This window comes from Perna viridis, chromosome 3, assembly GCF_037379345.1.
Source record: "Perna viridis isolate PV_CMFRI_1.1 ecotype Kerala chromosome 3, ASM3737934v1, whole genome shotgun sequence".
NCBI lineage: Eukaryota > Metazoa > Mollusca > Bivalvia > Mytilida > Mytilidae > Perna > Perna viridis.
In genome coordinates, this window is record NC_142447.1 from 27377672 (window position 1) to 27398466 (window position 20795).

The following is a 20795-nucleotide window of genomic DNA, read 5'->3' on the forward strand; positions in this document are numbered from 1 at the left end:
CAGCAGTGTTACTGAAAGAAATAACCATTATTATTTCTTGCTTAAAATTAACATGATGAGTAGAAAATAATATAACAAAATTGAAAATATTTCATATAAACTAAGTTCACAAATAACATAATAAAGCATGCTAAATAATTGTATATACGATGAACTTCAATTATCACGTAAACAAAAAAAAAAAACAAAAAAACAAATGAACCTATACAGAAGTCAGAGAAAGCATGATACTAATCATGCAAAATGCATGTATCTGTTTCTAAGCACGGTGTCGGCTACTTACGACATAATCCATCATATGGGGAACCAGTCAGTCTATTGTCCTCCAGCGCATGTGTTAATGCCTTTGTGATCTTAAAAGTAATCTTTAAGTTCTTTTGTTAATTTATCTTGCAAGTGAATTGGTTCTGTTCGTTTATAGAATAATAGCAGCTTATCTTTGAGAATATAAATCCTAGTGGGAAAATCTAAAGCAAACCGATTCCACACATCTAATTTGCATACATTTACCAATATATTACGATCAATGTACATGTAGTAGACAACCTTACTGCTAAATTGATAATTTCAAGTGGAAGAACTTCTAAATCTTCAGGGCAGGTTTGTGTACTTGCAACCTTCTTCCTGATATTAGTTTGCACTCAACATGTTCTGATGCTAGTAATGGTAGCCACTTCTGTGTTACTTCTGACGTCAGCTTCCAAGGCCTGTATATAATGTTAATGAGAGACATATCAAGACTCGCATTTGTCACTGGTTAGTGGTTAGGCTATTAAATATGTGACCAAGTTGAAATACTTAGTTAAAATAATGACAATTTATTTTTGGCAAAGCTGTACACGTGTATTTTATTTAAAAAAACACCTAAAATTACTCCAGTTTGTGTTAAACACTTCTCTAATCATACTAATGATCATTTATTTAGTTTGTTTGTGTTTATTTACACTGAACTTACCAAAATATTGTTTTTCAGTGGGCGGAGCCATCATTTTATTGTAACGAAAATGAGGCAACGATTTCGGTAATTTCCTTGGTATGCAAAGAAAAAATCACATGTAATTTCGATGAAAAGAAATTATGATATTTACAAATATACACATTTAATGATATACATTTCTAAATATTGATGTGTCAGTGGCGTAATGAATCGATTTCATCACGTTACAGAAAGTTCTTCCATTTGACTTTCCCCATTTTTGCTAACTCTAATATTAAATGCTTCCAAGGCTATTACACAGGTTTGTTATTAATTTATTTCGATCCATTACAGGGGTTGAAAAGGCTTCGTTTCTCTCATAAGCGGTGTTTTCACCCCTACCCTGTCGCATATTTTTGGAGAGAAACCCAGAATTGTTCTGGACATTTTACGCGAGTCAAACAGAGTTATCTCCCATGCCATTTTCCATCACTACATTGTAATGTGCTTAAATTGTTGTAAGGTATATAAAGTTGTAAGTTTTCATAGTGCACATCTTGATACTGCAAACAAATCATATTATACCATACAAAATGTATATAATTTAAATGTTTCCATCTTATAATGTACTGCTTTATTTTATGAATAGATGACACAGTAATGTATGTCGCCACGTGTTATTTGTAAATCATTTTTTATTTGGTAATTCAAAACTGAGAAAAAAAATAGCAAAGACCAATTTTTATGAATATAATAATGGATTCAAATTCTTAAAAGATTGGCTTAAAGTGTATCTAAATTTGAACGTACGTTTTATATCATCTTTAGATACCTGACTGGGCCGTGAGCTATTGCCACCACTTTGAGTCCGCCGTCGTCGTCGTTAACAAAAATGTTATCCTCTGAAACTACTGGATAAATTAAAACTTAAGTAAATGTTCCTTAAGACATTCTGCCTAGAACTGACGTGGGAATTTTTTTATCTATTGACAAATATGACCGCTGTTACTAAAGATGGACAACTGGGATCTGTCACCAATTTTTTTGTAGTTGTTGCTTTATTTAAAGAAAAAAAGTAACAGTTAGAAGAATACTAAGACTTCTGAGGCTCGTCAGTTCGATGAGATCTATCTTCCCTGCAAATTGCAAGTAAATCTTCATGCCCTTTTTGTTGCCATTTGTTATCCGGACTTTCCTTTAAGACTACTCCTTAAAGTAGTCTGAAGATTATTTAAGACTACTGCTTAGATTATTTTGTTATAATTCTTTTGAAAGTTATTCTCCCTTTTCTGCAATTCTTACCATTTCGTTTTTTTTTTTGCTATTTCGGTTATTGACGTGAGAAGTTAAGCCGTTTGATTAAAGAAATTAATTCTCCATTATAAAGAGAATGTGACCTTTCGCCAGTCAGAATTTTAGAAAAAAAAGTCGAATGGAGTATATGAAGTTACATGTAATAATAATCTTTATTGCAAAAGCTTAGTACAAGCTATGACAAATATCATTGAAACATATATATTAAGTAACTAGCAATGGTTATAAATGACATAATAGTGATCATATCATAGAAACAACATAATGCATATGACGTATGCAGAGGACAAACCTTAAATCATAAGTTCTGGCGACTTAATTTTTTTATAATGAAATTTCTTTTACAGCCCGTTTTTGTGCTATTTTCTTGATATTATTTCTAAAAATATTTTGTAAGGAAACTACTAGACCAATTGGAGTCAAATTCCATATTAATATTCCTTAGGACATGCTGCCTAGAGCTGATATGGGGATTTTTGACCCGCAAACAAACATAGCAGCTGTAATTGAAATAGACTGAAGGGTGTGGGAAGAACATATTTTGGTGCACATATCTCTAAAGCCTTTAGGTTTACACAGATTCTGACATCGAAAAGAATGTTCAGCAAGATAAAATTTATCCGATACATACAAGAGACCGGTAGTATCATGCCTTCTTTCACATTTTCCGATTGATGCGAGACATTTCTCAGTTGGAAACGGAACTAAGAAATGTCTCGCATCAATCGGGAAATGTGAAAGAAGTCATGGCACTACCGGTCTTTCGTATGGATGTCATTATTAAAAAATAGACAGTAGGATGTCACACAGCGATTATTTGCAATTTTTTTCAAAAACCGAGTGGTTTAGGATCTTTAGAGCCTCTAGTTTTAGATTTATTCCAATTTCAACTATTTTCCCTCTTATTATCCACATGAAAAAATATATATTTTCAATAAAAATAGTTTTAAAATTCTAAGCATCAATAGTAGTCGATATTTATTTTTTATAAATAACGTAAAGGTCACGTTATTAAATAAATTACCTGTATTTATACTTTTACACTTTTTTAATCTAAGCATGGAAGTTTAGACACTATATCAGTGTACCACATCACACAAAAGTTTGTTTAAAATACGGTATTCTGAAAAAAAAATGACAATAACGGGTGATACAGAAGAAATTCTGAAATTCTGAATATACCCATTTTTTCGATTTTATAGGAATTTCCACCCCAAAAAGAAAATCTAAGCGCCTGAATCGATATGATATGTTACATGTAGGTATATCAGTATCTTAATTATGCATGCCTAAAATATGAGTTCTATAGTGTCGTAATGCTGTGAATGAGAATTCTGTTTGATACTGAGGCCAGTTTTCTAGGGGTAGGTGTAATATTTTTAATATTTGTTGAAAATTCTATCTTGAAAATTAGAATTTCGTGGTTTATTTATGTAGAGAATCAAATTATCTATCGAATGATGCCATATTTGAGACGTTTTAGCTGAGCAATAACTTGTAGAGTCGAATTTATGTGACCTTTTACGGAACAATAGAAAATCCCATGTTTAGCAAGGGGAGGGTGAACGGTGGACCTTCCTAGCCCATGGACTACATGTTTACTCAATGACACCTTACAAACTTTTTGCAACTATAATGATATCACAGATGGTTTTTAAAGTGTTCGCTATATATATTTTTTAAAAATCTTTTTATTTTTTTCAGCATGCTTGGGATACTTTTTTAAAAAGTATTTTGTGCAATAAAGCGTTGATTTACGCCATTATTAGACGAAGTTATATAAGGTTTTTATCCTATGTTGATCTTGTTTTGCGTTTAACGTCTTTTCCATGCCACTGAAGATAAAAATATTTAGGACTATGCATATTATGTCAACATTTTACATAAACATAATGTTTTAGATCAATTTTCTTATCAACAGACAGACGAAATAGATAAAGAATAAAGATATGGGAAGCTAACATCATATACATGTAGAAACATTATTTAATTATTAAACTATATTATTATTTCACTAAAACTTACGAGCATAGAGAGTTGGCGTTTTCTGAGTTTGCAGACGGTTTCTGCTTTTAAGAATCATATATACAGAGACACCATGTAATAAAACAACTAAAAAGGTGTTGAACTCGAAATGAGACTTTCGTTCGAGTTTGAAGATGAACAAGAGCGTGATGAAAGTTGCACCAAATATAGAAGAGACATAATGACTTTGACAAAGTGTTAAGTAGTGCATTTTCAGTTTTATTACCTTAAAGTATATCAAGATATCTTGGCTAGATTAAAACTACTGTGAACGAACATGAAATGATGATGAAATGGAAAAAAGGATGGGATACAAGGATAAAAGGAACGACGAGTATCTTTTGCAACTGGAAATACATATGTGGCGAAGCCATTAACAGGGTTCTTTAACGTACTAGGAACGTGGCATTTGTCCAAACACATTGCACCACTACGGTTTGCGGTAAGTTTTTCGGTATTATGGCCTGACGATCCCATCATGTAGCATTCCAGGGTACCCAATTCAAACCACATTGGGCACCTAGCCCAGTTAGTCTTGTCAATTACATTTCTAAACGTTGTCAATATTCAATCGTAACATATTGTTTGTTTTTTTTTCGCGTAACTAATTGATTAATATTCTGATATCGTGATTGATTTGCATCAAATAAATGATTTTTATATGTACTCTCGTATATTAATGAAGCTATAAAAATCACTTACAAGCCACTCGATCTATTCTAAATTCTACTTACTGAAAACATTGTTGACAATTTAAAAAAAAGTTGACGCAAAATTTAACAGAAGTTTGCTTTTATGTAGTATATACAAAATTATCTTATTCAGATGTGACTTATTTTTACAAAAAAAAATGTGTTTTGTTTAAGCGTTAGTAATATTGTTTGGATAAAAATGTGAATAAGAAATACTGAATACAACATTTGGTTTTATTATACTTCATGTCAGTTTCCTGTATTTTAAATGATTCAATGCGAGGATAATACCGAACTAACGATAGACGTTATTTTAAGTCAAAAGGGAATAGGTCTCAGGCAAGCCCGCAGAAATGGGTCTGGAAAGTTAATTCACTGTGAAAGTAGCCTGCAAATTGGTTTAGAATTAAAATAATTTATGCAGATTAAAAAAAAAAGAAAGAAAAAAAATATCTGCTGAAAGTATCTAGGTCCGGTACACTGAATTAAAAAGAAAGGCAACCTTTTACCTATCTTATCTCGCCACTTTCAGCTATCCCTTTTCCCCCATTTTTTCCGAGTTGCTCATTTGCTTATGTTACTTTGTTTGTATGTCTGTTTTCCACGTCTGGTATTTGTTCCCGAATTACATTCTTTTGAATACCGTTATAACATTGGTTCCCTTGATTACTCTTTCAATGATTTTACAAACGTAAGAAGAAATGTATAAGTGCGATGCTCGGTTGTAGGCTGTGCGTTACTCATATTATTGCTTCAGAGGGACATCTATTATTATCTAGGGTAAAAAAAAAGAAAACGGAACATTCAGTATAATAAAGTAAATAAGATATAGCTAAGAGGGTGATATATAGCTTGTTAATTTTGGGTTGATTAGTGCTAAGACAGATTGAAATTTGTTCACCCGTTTTGCATGCCATAACTGAAAAAAAAAAGATTTTAAAAATATATGCGCCAATACGGCTTCATACCAAGAGAACAAAAAAATATTTTTTATGAATGAATCAGGCGTACAAACTATTTTGATATAATTCTGTGTCCTTATTTTACTTAGGTAAATGTCAATTGACCTATCAATCTATATTAAAATTACTTTGTATGTACAGATACACTGACACGAAAACGAGAATGCACTCCTGATTAGTTATTTCTTCAATTGCAACAATGAATGGACCGCAACAAGTGAAAAAATGCCAATTCAAAAATATGGCCAATTTCAGTTTATACTTGGCAAGTGGTTCAAAGAGTAACATCTCATTCGCAGCATTAGAACTAAATACATTTCGTTTTTTGATTGTTTGTTTTGTTTGTTTTGTTTGACACTATTATAGCCCCACGTTTCATAAAAAAAGTATGAAGCCTCCGTTTTTTTAGGGTTTCACCATTTGTACTGCTGCAAATGTCTGTATGGTGTACACATATTGCAAGAAGTATCATCTAAAAGAGATTTGGTTCAAGACATGGTGTATAAGTTTTGTAAGATATGACGTCGGTATTATTATCGTAATTTTATTAAGCGTTTTTTTTTCTGTTCATCGTTGATCAATATTAAAACCCGTTACATCGTTTACTGATGACAATTAACAACCGTGCGACTTGCTTTACTATATGAATATAACAAATTATTTATTACATACATTCATTACAGCGTGTCCATGTAAAGCTTGAAAAGGGTATTCAGTGTTTATAAAAAGATAACACGTTTTCTGAAACGGTAAATGGTTCAACTAAATGAAACAGAAGGCGTATTTTTATATCATATAAAATAACTTATTGGTTATCTGTGATTAATCATGTACAGTTTTCTTTTACAGATGCAAGTGTGGACACAGACTGGTATTGCCAAAAGAGCAAATTTGAACAGACATACGTTTTGTCTTCATCAAAAGTAACCAATGGAACACAGATTCTAGCGGAAATCAAATGAATGTAATCCAGGAACAAAGACCAGACATGGAAAACAGACATACACAACAAAGAACATAAAGCAACTAAAATCATACACACAAAGTAACAAAAGCAAATGAGCAACTCATACTACACTAAACTTGTTACATTTTTGAAAGTTCAACGACAGCTTTCTCCACAATCTCTTAATTAATTTAGATTAAACTTACCCCCAGCATGTTGGACTTAACATTGAATGTTACTTATGTGCATTACAAGATAACTACTTTAAAGATGCTTGCAATGAAAATTAATTCAACTAAATGGAAAGGTACCATATGTATTATCATGCAGAATTGTTTTTCACCATTTCAGGGACCAGCCACCTGCTTGCCTCTATGGTAAAGGACTAATTCAGTATATGCAAACTTGATAGCTAATCATATCAGGTATACACTGTTCTCCAGAATTTTTGTACTCCTGCTTTTTGAGACGGGACATATTATGGGCATACTGGTGTCCGTCCATCTGTTCTTCATACTTTGCACAAAAAATCAAAAGTGCTGCCACCAACTTATATAGAAAGCACTTTATCTGCGTGTCTGTTTGTCTGTTCATGTTATCTTTTAGATGTCTGATTGCAAGTAATTTCAGCTGTTGATATTAGAAATGAACATATATCAAGTAAGAAAAAATAAGATCACTTTTATTACAAATAAAATGGTATTGTAAAATGTTTTATATATTTTGTTTGCATAAAGATTTTTACTTGTTTTATTCTACAGAGACGAGAAAGGAAGCATGTTTCATGGGTTGAAGCTGACCAAGAAGAAAAAGAAGTGCCAAAAAGCTGATTATGGACCTGAATTTAGACTTCCATTAGAATGTTTATAATTTATTTAAATACTAAGATAAAGGTACTGCTCATACAGCATTCAAAGTTTATATTCTTAAACAGCATATTTATAGTCAGAGTGTCTTTGAATATTTTTTTCTATTTCGTTGTTTTACATTTGTGGTTGATAAGTGAATTTTGAAAGTGATTTCATTTCAAAGCCATAAAAGATTAAAAACTTCAAAAACATCCCAATACAATACAAAAAACCTCTCTCTTTTAGTCATTCAGCTTTTTTATTCATACTGCACAGAAGAAAAATGCACTAAGTGAATATGTAAGGCATACACTCTCTATGACTATCATTGTATTTTAACACAAGAAATTAAAATCCCATGGGAGAAAAAAAGTCCCATGGAAGAAAAAAATCCCATGGGAGAAAAAAAATCCCATGGGACACCAAAAAATCCCATGGAATTCTATGAAAATCCCATGAATTTCAAATTGTAACTTCAAATTTGTTTTAGTAAATATTGTAAAACAAAATGCATTTTATTAAATCCCATGCAAATTTGCATCCAATGGTTACTCACATGACATGGTAGGTTTAAGAAAACGCGGCGCAAGATTTGCAATTTAGTGTTTTGCAAATTTAAATGTCTCGTGTTAATAGTGCTCGGAAGCATAACATTACTATTTTCGGCCTTGGAAAGTTCATATCAATTGATCGGCATGCACCAATATCTGTCTTACATGAACTGGAAAATGTTGATTTTATCCCAAAAAGTATTTTGCTGGGTCAAGGATTCAACAAATGCTGCTGTAGGCTATACAACGCTGTATATAGCGTGCATAACTAGGTCACCGATCGACATTCCTCGAATACACAATGACCCACATTCGCGGGTTTGACTATGCCTGGGGACTGTGTGTAAACGCTTTGATGCTTTACACCGTCCGTGAGAGACCCCAAACGATAGCCAAGGACGTTAAGAAACATCCAATCCGTCATGTATTACACATATGTCATTATGAGTGCAAACCGGGTCTATCAGTATTGAGTATATCTGTTAGCATGAAAACGAAAATTAAACCAAGCATTCGAACAGTCAGATGATTGTCAGCGTCACTCATGTCGTGCAAATGATTAGCTAACACTGTGTTACGAAAGATTTTTGGGGATTTTAGTGATTTATATCCACAAAGACAGTCGAATGATCTCCTAGATCAACGATGTTCTAGCTTTATAATGAACGAAAAGAAGGATGTAACGGATATACGGAAAGTGCTATCATTTCGACTTTATTGTTATAGTGTTATTTAACAATTTGACAAAGGCTTTCTTGTTTACTTAAAACATTTAAAATCTTGATTTGTTTTTTTTATTTTTCGTTGAAGATACATTTAAAAGTTTATATAGAGGACGAAGACCTCATAACAGTAATTAACATGAAAGAGTAATTTAGGGAACAAGGATTCCAGCGAAAATCAAAAGAATGTAATCCATGGACAAAGACTAGCCATGGAAAATAGACTCACACAACAAAGAAGATAAAGTAACCAAAATAATATGTACAAACAAAAGTAAATGAGCAACTAGGACTAAAAAAAAGCAAAAACAAAAACAAAAACGAAAAAAACAAAAACAAAACAAAAACAAAAACAAACAAAAAAACAAACAAAAAAAAAACAACAAAAAACAAAAACTGGAAGCATGGAACAGGTACACTGGTAGGGTAAGCGTCATTTAATTTTCTTTTTCAGAGAGCTGCTCGTAAAAAGTCAAGTCCGGGGTTGACAAAAGAGGAAAAGAAAACTTTGACACGTAGAACAAATCGGTGCTCATGATGTAGATGGATACACCGTAACGATCCACGAGTTCATGATGAGCACTATCAAACTTCTGTAATGATGACCTCAATCTTGTAGCAACATAACCCTGTTCCAGAAGCTTAATTGTAAGAAGTCTATCGCGGTACAAAAAGTCTGCATAGTTATGGCAAGCATTGGCATAAAGAATAAACTCCATACGCAGGGATGCTGCCACAGATGAAAGGAAAGTTGACAATACGAAATGAAAAGTCGTCGCGTTTGTCATATAGTTCGGTCAATAGTTTTTAATTCCTATACCAACGATCTCTAAGCGTAGGTCAAGATATAAGGCTGACCTCAAAGTGTCTGTAATATTCTTAATCTCAAAATCTTTGCCATTCGGAGCGCTAATTAAGAGAGCGTTTTCAGTCTGACAGGAAGTTACAGCATGTGAAACTGTCCGGAGTTTTTGTTCTGAATGACAAATGGAAACAAAGTAGTAAGCTAGTTTCGTTAAAAAGTCTAGCTATGAAAAAGGGTAAGGTTTGTCTTGTTTTAAACAGAAAAATAAAATTTTACTATGTAGTGATACTAGATTCCATTCGGGTGCCATGTTCTTGGAAAAAAAACTAAGATTCTATTTGTATATGATTCTCAGAATGAAGCTGCCATGATGCTATTTTTCAGCTCCTTATTTTACATGCACACACCGGATATTGGTGGTTTTTCTGGCCATAAGTATATTGAACCCATTTATCAATACAACCACTCGTACGTATCTCCATGTTTTTCCCAAACTTTTTTTAAAAACACATCATTTTCACTTCTTTTAGTAAGTGGAAAAATAGAAAAGATTCAAAAATCATCAGAGAAGATGAAGTTATTTTTACTGAAGCGTAACCGTAACCCATGTACAATGTATATATTTTGTGTTTCTTCGTAAGGACATTCGAATCCACTTTTTTGTTACTTCCGGGACATGACTTTTTTCGTTGGTACATGTATATTGGGGATCTTTAAGGAAAACTAAGAAAGTATGTGTAATAACCTTAGAATTCACACTGCTTTGCGGTGCTCGATAACAAGGTAAATCTTTAAGGGAAATTTCGAAACCTTCACGCACTTACAAAGTTTACATGTTTAAATTTTTTTAATTTAATTTTTTTTTTATTTCAAAATTCACGATTGTTAATTTTACTTTCACTATGGTAAGCTAATACAAATGTTCGCTTCTGTCCCCTGATAATTATTCATATTCAACAGCAAATTTCAGCCTCGGATTTCGCAGAACACTATCAAGTTCTATTCTTTCCGTGATAAAATAACTCGAAATCAAAACCGATTGATGTATTTGACTCTTTGTATCTTACACTCCTGACTTTTTAAGCGAAACAAATAGCATTCCCCCGTTCGTCTTCATTCATATTACAAATCGAATCTGGTAAGTGTTCAGGCAACAGTTAGAAGTTTTCCTTTTATGATGCGTCATTTCAAAAGCCGTACTGTTAAAAGGTTAGCAATGTACTCTATAATGCTGCATATACATGAGCGGTTATAATTTGCACTTCCCATAAAAATGGCGAGAAAAATACTTATTGGTATCAAAGTGAGCCTCCAAGCTAGACATGTTGGTATACAGATAATAACGTTTTACCTTGCACTTACCCTTGACGTAAAACTTATGACGTAACAATGCTATTTTCAGTTATGACGTCATTACTTACCATCAATTTTACACTTACGACTTTTTGTGAAACTGACGCCTGGTCTGGGAAGTCAACTTGGAAGGTTGCATTACTTTATGTATGGAATTATATCTCTTGATGACTAACCTTAAAGGTTCTGCGTACTTTAATTTTGCTTACATAAATTGTTTTGTTCATATTTTTATTAAGTTTATCTGTGAACAGTAAAAACAACATGTTTGTTACGAAGTATAGTAAAATATTCATTATCTATTATTTTGTATCGTATTAATAAATTGTATATTCATCAGTTGTTTTATAATGTAATTTCTTCAGGAATTTAAGTTTTACGATATTTTGACAGATGTTGAAGTATGTTTTAAGAAAAAATATGTGAACACATTGTTTATTCTAATATATGTACATGTACAAATAATAAGTAAGCGTTTGTATTACTAACTTTTAAGAGTCAGGAAGCATTATTATGTGACATAAATCGTTAAAAGAGGTTCGATAAAGCATTCCTATCATGCAAGAAGGAAGAGTAGTTGTATCACTAGTGATATAAGTACTTTTTGTCTTTGTACTTTAAAAGTTTGGTTTAGAAAATTGTTACTTTTTATGCCTGTCACTACTCCCGGAGTTATATTTTTTCCCACAAACGGATTTACTATGAAGAAATTAAGCCATGAGTTTCGACAAGAGATACCAATATGATTTGTAATGTATGTTGCGTGTTTTCTTGTAATAGTTTTAAACAAAAAAGCTTGATCGTCAAAGAGGTTTCAGTTCATAGACCAGACAGTCAATGAAACTGGCTTGTAAAGGCTTTCGGTATTATGCTATGACTTCCCGAAATGTAATTAAAGTAACATTGCATGTAAAATGCAGCATTATACATGTACATGTATGTATAGATTGAAAACCTGCTTCAACAGTATTTACAATATTGTTACTCTCTTTATTATAATCCTACTCTTAAGTCTTGGCAGTAATAAACCGTTATGGTTCAGTGCGTTGTACGGTATAGATTTGAAGCTTTGTTTTCCTGTTGTATGTGATTGGTTGAAATATATATCTAAATATCTATGTAGAGATTCTAATAGCATAACAAAATCTTGAAACGTCAGAATACACATCGACACAGCCTAATAAATATCCGAAAAGATGATACGAGCTTGTGTTCTTTTAGCTGCGATTCTTTTTTTACAACATCAAGCTGGTAAGTTAGTTTTTGATTTTTTATGTTGCCTAAAATTATGATGAGTGAAAACCTTGCCAAAATCTAATACGTATATTCGTTTTTTGCATGATTGTACATGTACTCAGGTGTATGACGACGACAGTAGCATACCATTTACATTAGCTTTGATTCACTGTACGCAGCTTAACTACGTGTCATACATGTAAGTGGGATGTTTCCGACAGTGGCATGCCATTTAGACTGAACATGCATATTCAATTCCAAATGAGGCATACGAAGCTGGTTTGCACTTTAACGAAAACACACTGATTGATTGAAAATTAGCATTTTATTTAAATGCTGTTCAATAAAAATTAAAAACATACAAGATAGGAATTACAAAATATATACATGATATACAAACAGTATAACTTTTTGCAATTATAAGAATTGTGCATTAAGCACAAACTTACTGTGAATTTTAAAGAAGAATAAGGATTTATCAAATAATCCTGCCATATGAATTTAAGAAACAGCGAAGGTGGTATATAAAAATTTGGCCTTCCGCATTAAATAACGACTAAGTCAACTGAGTACTAATATCAAGGGAATGGGCGGGAGGGTAAAAAGTTTTTTTTCCACCAAAATGGCGCTTGCGTATGCAGACGACTGATCATACTATCCAGACAGAAAAACGCGCGGCTGTCTCCTATTCTTTGATTGGTTGACCAATTAACATTGCGCTTCCTTATTTGGCCATAACTGTATAATAAATACTAAGGAAAATAGTTTGCAGGTGTTGGTCATAATTTGTTATTATTGTAATAACAGACAGACACACACACAAAAAGAAATAACCAACGAAGCAAGAAAAGTTAATGAGCTCCACTACAAACTGGAAGCATGGACCAGGTGCGCCTCTAGGATAAGCATTCTCTTCTTTCCTGGAAACACCCGCCGAGCTGTTCATTAAAATTCAATTCAGGGGTAGACAAAAGAGGAAAGAAAACTAAGACACGGTGAAAAAAGTTCGTCTCATGGTGCAGATGGATATATATACACCGTCACGACCCATGAGTTCATGATTACGACCATAAAACTTCTGTAGTGATAACTTCAATCTTGTTGCAACATATAACCCAAAATCTTAATTATATGAAATGTAGCACAGAACGAAAGTCTGTGTTTTTACGGCAAACTTTGGAATAACGTTTGAGTGATTTATAAGAAAATTCCAAAAGCAGGAGGTAAAGGGAGGTTACCAGGCATGAAAGGAAAAGTCATCGCACTTGGCTTATTCAGGTGTACTGGTAACTCATTATTAGTTCTCTACTGACTGCTGTATACAGAAGCATGTGATTTTATTGCCGAATAAATGAGATGGAATTGGAATAGGAAGACTTCAGAAAAATACATGTAGAGGAAATCAGTTCATCAAATATTTAGTTTTGAATGCCTTTCACGAAAAAAGATGTGAAGAAATGCTAACTAGTTCCCTATACAATCACACGCACTTGTACCTGTACATGTACATTTCTCTGTATTTATTTCATTAAAATTTTGTAATTGAAAATTGCAGGTTTACTTTGCACTTCATGACTTATACAGGTATATCAATCAAATCATTTTATTTCATGAATATATGAAATAACGGAGAAATTAAAGCTTTCCTCAGTATCATATATATTCCAATCTGAATTTTTATCTTCAACTTGAGAATTATATCTTCCAATTGGAAAGTATACTTCCCATTGGAAATAAAAAATTCCTTTGGGAAAAATTATTTTCACATTGGAAAAAAATTTTCTCCAATTGGAATTTTTTTTCCTATGGGAAGAATTTTTTTCAATGGGAGCACTCGTTCTCCAATGGGAAATTATGAATTTCCAATGGGGAAATTGGTTTTCCAATTGAAAAGTCGATATTCCAATTGGAAATCAAGTTTTCCTATTGGAATAAATTTTCCCATTTTTCTTTTTTTTCAAAACTTAAAGAATATGTTTACTATCTTCACAATGAAATTATTATATTTGTTTTTCCAGTTTAATTCCGCACAGTTTGGTGTATAATATAATATGTTAACTCTAAAAATGGCAATTTGGGGATTTGCAAAAATTAGAATTGCATATTTAAATTAGAAAGAGTTTTTAAAGCACTTATGAAATTAAATTAATATAATTTATTTTACATCACAAATTCATTTATGTCCAAGGACATACATACACTTAATAAATTTATTACTAGTAAGGAGATTTCCAAAGTCAGTAAAAAATCTCGAAAAAAATATGAATTCACGAAATAAAGTAGGTTTTTCAATTTGAAATCTTAGGATATCTGTCTGATTATGGATATTTCACAGTTAGCCAAGTTTTTGCCTTTCTTTTACCTCATGTCATTTATAAGTTTCTTGGATGTAACTCACAGATATGTAATTTATTGCATGTTTTACCAAATCACATGTGAGCCTAAAAATAAAACACATTTCAATTTAGTTTTAATACTGTTAAAATCTATGTCAAGTAAAACAACACTTCTTTTAGATCTACTAATTATTAATGTTTTAAGGGACAGATAAATGGAATAAAGTATACAAACTGTCATTAAAAAGTGCCGAAGACATTTGACCTATTTCAGACTTGAATTGTTTTAGAGTGATAAACACATGCCGCAAAGGAATGGTATTGGAAAATGAATTTAGTTACATGTACAACATGTATTCTGTGCGAATTTAAATTTAAACACTTCTACCCATTTTCAATCAAAGTTAATATTGAATCTAACAAATATTAACAAATTAACTATAATAGTTTAACTTGCATCACTTAAGGAGACAGCTGGCTATGTAATCACTTGATTTTGTCCATCTCTAACGTTAAAGGTGAATTTGTACTATAAGTTAAAAACAAACAAACCATTACATGTACACAGGCAAACATTTTTCAAGTGAAATTCATGTTCATCTAGCTTCACATAAAATTCACATGAACTTCACCTGAAATTAACGTGATTTTCACGTAAAATTCACTCAAAATGATTTTCCATTGAACAAATCACGTGAAATTCTCCTGAAGGCTCGATTCACCCTGTCATAAAGTTTATTTACTCAGTTCGTGTGAAAATCATGTGAAATTCGTGTGAAAATCATATGAAATATTTTTCCCGTGTAATTATGCAAACTGTGTTTAGTGTTTATATACATATTAATACATACACAACCTAATGTTGACAAACAAAACAAATACTAAGTATCACTGAACTTTGTCATTAGTATGTGATGTATGCTATCAGTGGTACATACTTCAGTTTCTCTCGCTATCGTTATTGATATTGATTGAAGTCATTTCGTCATTATATATAGTCATCATAAAATCAAATGTGTTTATTGTATGATCAGTACTAAATTGATAAAACATTTAAGAATGGGCAATAATAAAAAAAATGGTCTATTGAAAAATAACATAAATTTTCCATGTGCATACTGTTTATTCCGCGAAGTGCAATAAACAAAATATGCACATGGAAAATTTATGTTGTTTTTTAATAGACAAAGTTTTTATCATAGCCAATTCTTATGAATTAATTTTAAACCATATTTTAATCTTTAAACATGCGGAAAGTAGCTCTGAATTTAACTGAATAGGGCCGTGTCAATATTTTTTTATCCATTGAGATATAACAACATTATTTTAACCAATCAGATTACAGTTTTTTTTTTATCTCAAATTAATTTATTTTGAATTGTTTCCACTTGTGTTTTTGCTTTCAGTACTTGCAAGACACTACAATCCTTGGTACTCTTTAAAGAGGTATTTTAAACCAAGTAAGTTCATTCTCGCGCAACGTTTTAATGAATTACCTTTAATATTATTTTAAAATACTTTGCTTTAAAATGAACACAAAAGAATTACAAAAAACTGTTATCAATTCTATGTATATATGAATACATAACATTTCATTGAAAATAAAATGATTTATGTGGCCAAATTCCCCCGTTTTTGACCCTTACTCCGTTATCTAATGTAGCCCATATCACCAGCTGCATTTAATTTATGCATACCAATGCAGATCATCCAATCAAATTAGCGCGATTGATCACATGTTCACTTTTTTAAAATTGATCAAGAAAGCTTTGATTTTTTTAGTTGATTACCCACCCCCTCCCCTTACTACCTCTTTATCTTTTTCAATATTGGCTATGGCCGGTTTATTTTGGCCATACCTTTTTTGTTGTTAGGCCGTTTTTTCGGCCATACCTTTTTTGTTGTAAGGAATTTCGTATACTTTTTAGGGAGTGAAAAATAACAATATATTAAATAAACCTCTAGACATGTTTAACATCACAAGAAGATGGTAAATTTACATTGAATATTTCGGATAAATGATGTCCTTCTTCAGCATAAAACTCATAAAACTTTATGAGCATAAAACTCCTAAAGTTCAAGATCAAAACAGCTTCAGAAGCTGACTCACGTACGCTGTGGGTGATTGTACCTTTATCAAAGGCACATAAGCAAATGATAAGGAGCCTGAACGAAAATAACGAAGGGGGTCAATACAGAAGGACATACTATTTTGTCACAGGACAAAACTACGCCTAAAAAGTCTCGTAAACGCAGATTTAAGAGAAAATCCAACTTCAAACGAATTTCCACCACGACAATTGTCAACCTCTCATCTTTTGCTCTTTCTGAAATGAAAACCAGGATTTCATCTAAAAGTTTGAATTTCTGTCCTACTCCTAACAATATAGATGAAATTGAACTAGAAGATGACCTAGACAAAATTGCTAGATCCCTCAGGCTCAAAGAACATTTTGCTAACAAACATGAAGACCAGGATATGGACCATGACATTTTTACTCCGACCATGATGAAAGTAATTTATACACTCGAAAATTTAAAAAGAAAAATCCATGGGTTCCTAAATCGAATAAAGGTGGCACGCTAGAAAATGTCATTTTATATTCCATCTTTCTTCAACATCACGCCCGATGAGAAAAAAGCAATACAGTCGTTGAAAAACCGTGACGACATAGTTATAAAACCAGCAGACAAAGGCAGTGCCATAGTAGTTATGGATAAAAATAACTACATCTCAGAAGCAATGCGTCAACTTTCAGATGAAAGATTTTATAAAAAGCTACCCAGCGACCCTACTAAATCTTTTAGTGAAAAATCACTTCAGAATTGAACAAAATGTTCAAGGACGGCAGCATTACTGAAGATCAATTCGAATACTTAAAACCAGAGGATCCAAGACACGGACGTTTTTACCTTCTGCCAAAAATTCACAAAAAAGATATCCCTGGACGGCTCATAGTTTCTGCTAATTGTCACCCAACCGAAAAAAAATTCTGAATTTGTTGATTACCATCTCCGACCCCTTGTTCCAACTCTCCCGTCATATTTAAAAGACACCACGGACTATCTTAGGAAAATGGAATTCATGAATACTTTACCTCCCGAAGCACTTTTGGAGTCGAAACAAAATTTAGACAATTTTATCACACATGCAAACAATGTTTATCCATCAATCAATTTCATCCTGAAATTTCTGACACTAAAATCACATTTTTGGATACTACTACGTTTGTAAAAGACGAGGAAATGTCAATGGATCTTCACAGCAAACCAACTGATAGTCACCAATACTTATCTCCTAACAGTTGTCATCCAAAACATTGTACTAAAAGCATACCATTTTTAAAGTCCTTGTATCCCATCCCATTTTTCATTTCATCATCCACTTCATGTGCATTGCCTGAATATAGCTTACATATTGCTGCTCTGGCGTTAAACCCCAACAAACAAACAAACAAAATCTTTCCTGGGGCCCCATCCTGCCATTCGTAGACCTAGGAGCCGGATCAGTCCTCTTCGTAGGATTAATCTAGGGCTGTAACTTAGAACACGATGTGTGGTAGTACGGGACAGTTCATTTTAGATGTTATGTAGGATAGAGGATCAGACTAACGATGCATGTCATATATATATATATTACATCACGAATAAAATGTCAAAAAATATTGCTGCTCGGGCGTTAAACTCCAACAATCTTTGTTGACTATTACTATCGTCACCATTGTAAAAAAAAGATGGCGATTTTTTTCTTGCATCAGGTCACCCTTTGACAAAAATATAGAATTTGTCGATAACAGAATATATTCAAAATTAATTTAGTGTGTGAGTGAATTTGTCTAGTTAATACACCAAAATCTTTCGCCAAAAGGAGTATTTCACTCTATACTAAATTATTTATTGAGTATATTTGAGGACCTATTTTTTGCGCGATATTGTTGGAAGTTGGGCTTAGTTCAAAGTCTGCATACTGTATGGTTGATTAAAAAATAATATACATGTGCAACGACAAGCCACATTACATAGTTAATGTCTTCATTTCAGAAGCAGGTGATGAAGCTGGAGCTATCGGCACTGTTCAGAATCAACCATGTAAAGATCCTCCAAAAGGTAAATCTTGACTGGGAAGATTTGATAGATAAATAGTGAATTCATGGGTTTAGGGAACTGTTTTATTCAATGTAAGTAGCTTTGTGAACGAGAGTTGATTTCCTCCCTTGTAAATATCATGCATTTTACTTTCCATTTCCGGATTTTCCTTACAAGGCAGATTTGAACAATCATTACAATATAATTGAACCTTTCGTAATTTAAGAATGTTTCAAAAGTAGCATATTAACAAAAAATAAAAATAATTATAATAAAAAAATTGAAAAAAATAAAAAAAACAACAGTTCTCATCATGTACTTGAAGACATCATTTATGTAAAACATTTATACAATCGGAAATTTTTTGATAATATATCTATATTGTAGGTCGTCTAATCAATTGTGAGATACGATTTCGTCATTATGCTCCATGTCTTTCTGTTTAGTAGACTGATAATATTAATTATGGCTAACTGACTGCGTAGTGATGCCAATGGTAGATTTATATTTTATGGCAGTATTGCACCTCAATAAGCGTCCGCAGTGATTGTGATTCAGATTCAAGATGTAAATTTGTCAATAATTGTACTCCTATAACTGAATGAAGGATAAGATTTTATGAGTTTTGTGATTTTGTAAAACAGATATCCGCTCATAATGTCAAACAAGAATAAATGATCATGAATAGATCGATAACGATATAAAACATGGACGAATGATGTCAAATATCATGCACCACCATTTTTACAGTTGATCAATATCATTTTTATCAAATTGATACATTGAAGATAATGTAAGCATAGAAGGGTCTGATAAATTCCCAACTATGTTAGAACATTAGAACTGTCAAATGTGCGCCCTAGACCACTCAGTCAGCTAGGCTGTCCCGTACTACCATACATTGTGTACTAAGTTACAGCCCTAGACTAATCCTAAAAGGACGAATGACCCAGCCAACGAAAGTTTTTCTCAGAATGTGACGACTCTATTTGCTACACTGCTCCATCGGATCAAATTGATACAGGGAAGATACGTTTGTATAACATTGATTTGTTGTGACATGCATCATTAATTTGATCCTCTATTCTACATATTAACATCTAAATGAACTGTCCAGTACTACCATACATCGTGTACTAAGTTACAGCCCTAGATTAATCCTACGAGGAGGAATGACCCGGCCAGCGAAAGCTATATTTTTATATAGCCTAGCTGGCCGAGTGGTCTAGGGCGCTAGACTTAGTGCAGGCGGTGTTGCCATAGATGTCACAGCAGTACGAGTTCGAGTCCCGCGGAGGGAACGACCGAAAATTTGCATCGCAAATTTGACAGTTTAACATCGTTGGGAATTTTTCAGACCTTTCTATACGTTTATATATCTTTCCTGTATCAATTTGATCCGATGGAGCAGTGTAGCAAATAGAGTCGTCACATTCTGAGACGTTTATATATATATATATATATGCTTTTCCGTTTGGAGTTCGAGTTGTTCAATACGTTGCTTTGTTCGTATTATTTTGTTTTTTTTCATGTTGTTTTGTGTGTGTGTTTTCCTGTCTTGTCTGTCTCTGGATTACGTTCTTTTGATTTCCGCTACAATTTTGGTTCCCTTGATCACTCTTTCAACAATAATGGATCTTGATGACACGCCTTTGTCTATATTTAAATTTAGTATATACAGTGCGATGTAACTTTATAAAATGAACCTAGTACACCACTTATAGTACACAACATTGCTGTATTCGTTATGGAATTTATTTTTTACACATTTCCCGACAATGAAAGTGGAAAATTTGAAGTACGAAAAAGGCAAACAGCATAGACGTTAGTCCATATTGAACAACCAACCATGGATTAATGAAAAAGTAACCAATACCTAATACAATTTTGTTCTTATTGATGTCTTTTTTTTAGCAGACTTATTCGGCAGCGACTTCACAACGCTATCTTGTCATAATTAAATTATCTGCATATGTTTCCGTAGTTATAAAACAAAACAGTGA

General features: G+C 32.6%; 2 long non-coding RNA genes across 2 annotated transcripts; both read left to right on the forward strand.

Annotated features, from left to right (window-relative positions):
* The first annotated feature begins 4492 nt into the window (after positions 1-4492).
* LOC148621674 (uncharacterized) lies at positions 4493-7748 on the forward strand. The gene is made up of 3 exons (XR_015920855.1): positions 4493-4697; positions 6759-7280; positions 7617-7748. It is a non-coding gene; the product is annotated as an uncharacterized LOC148621674 (long non-coding RNA).
* Positions 7749-12252: 4504 nt separating this feature from the next.
* On the forward strand, positions 12253-19411 carry LOC148621675 (uncharacterized). The gene is made up of 4 exons (XR_015921227.1): positions 12253-12385; positions 16113-16166; positions 18748-18813; positions 19180-19411. It is a non-coding gene; the product is annotated as an uncharacterized LOC148621675 (long non-coding RNA).
* Positions 19412-20795: the final 1384 nt, after the last annotated feature.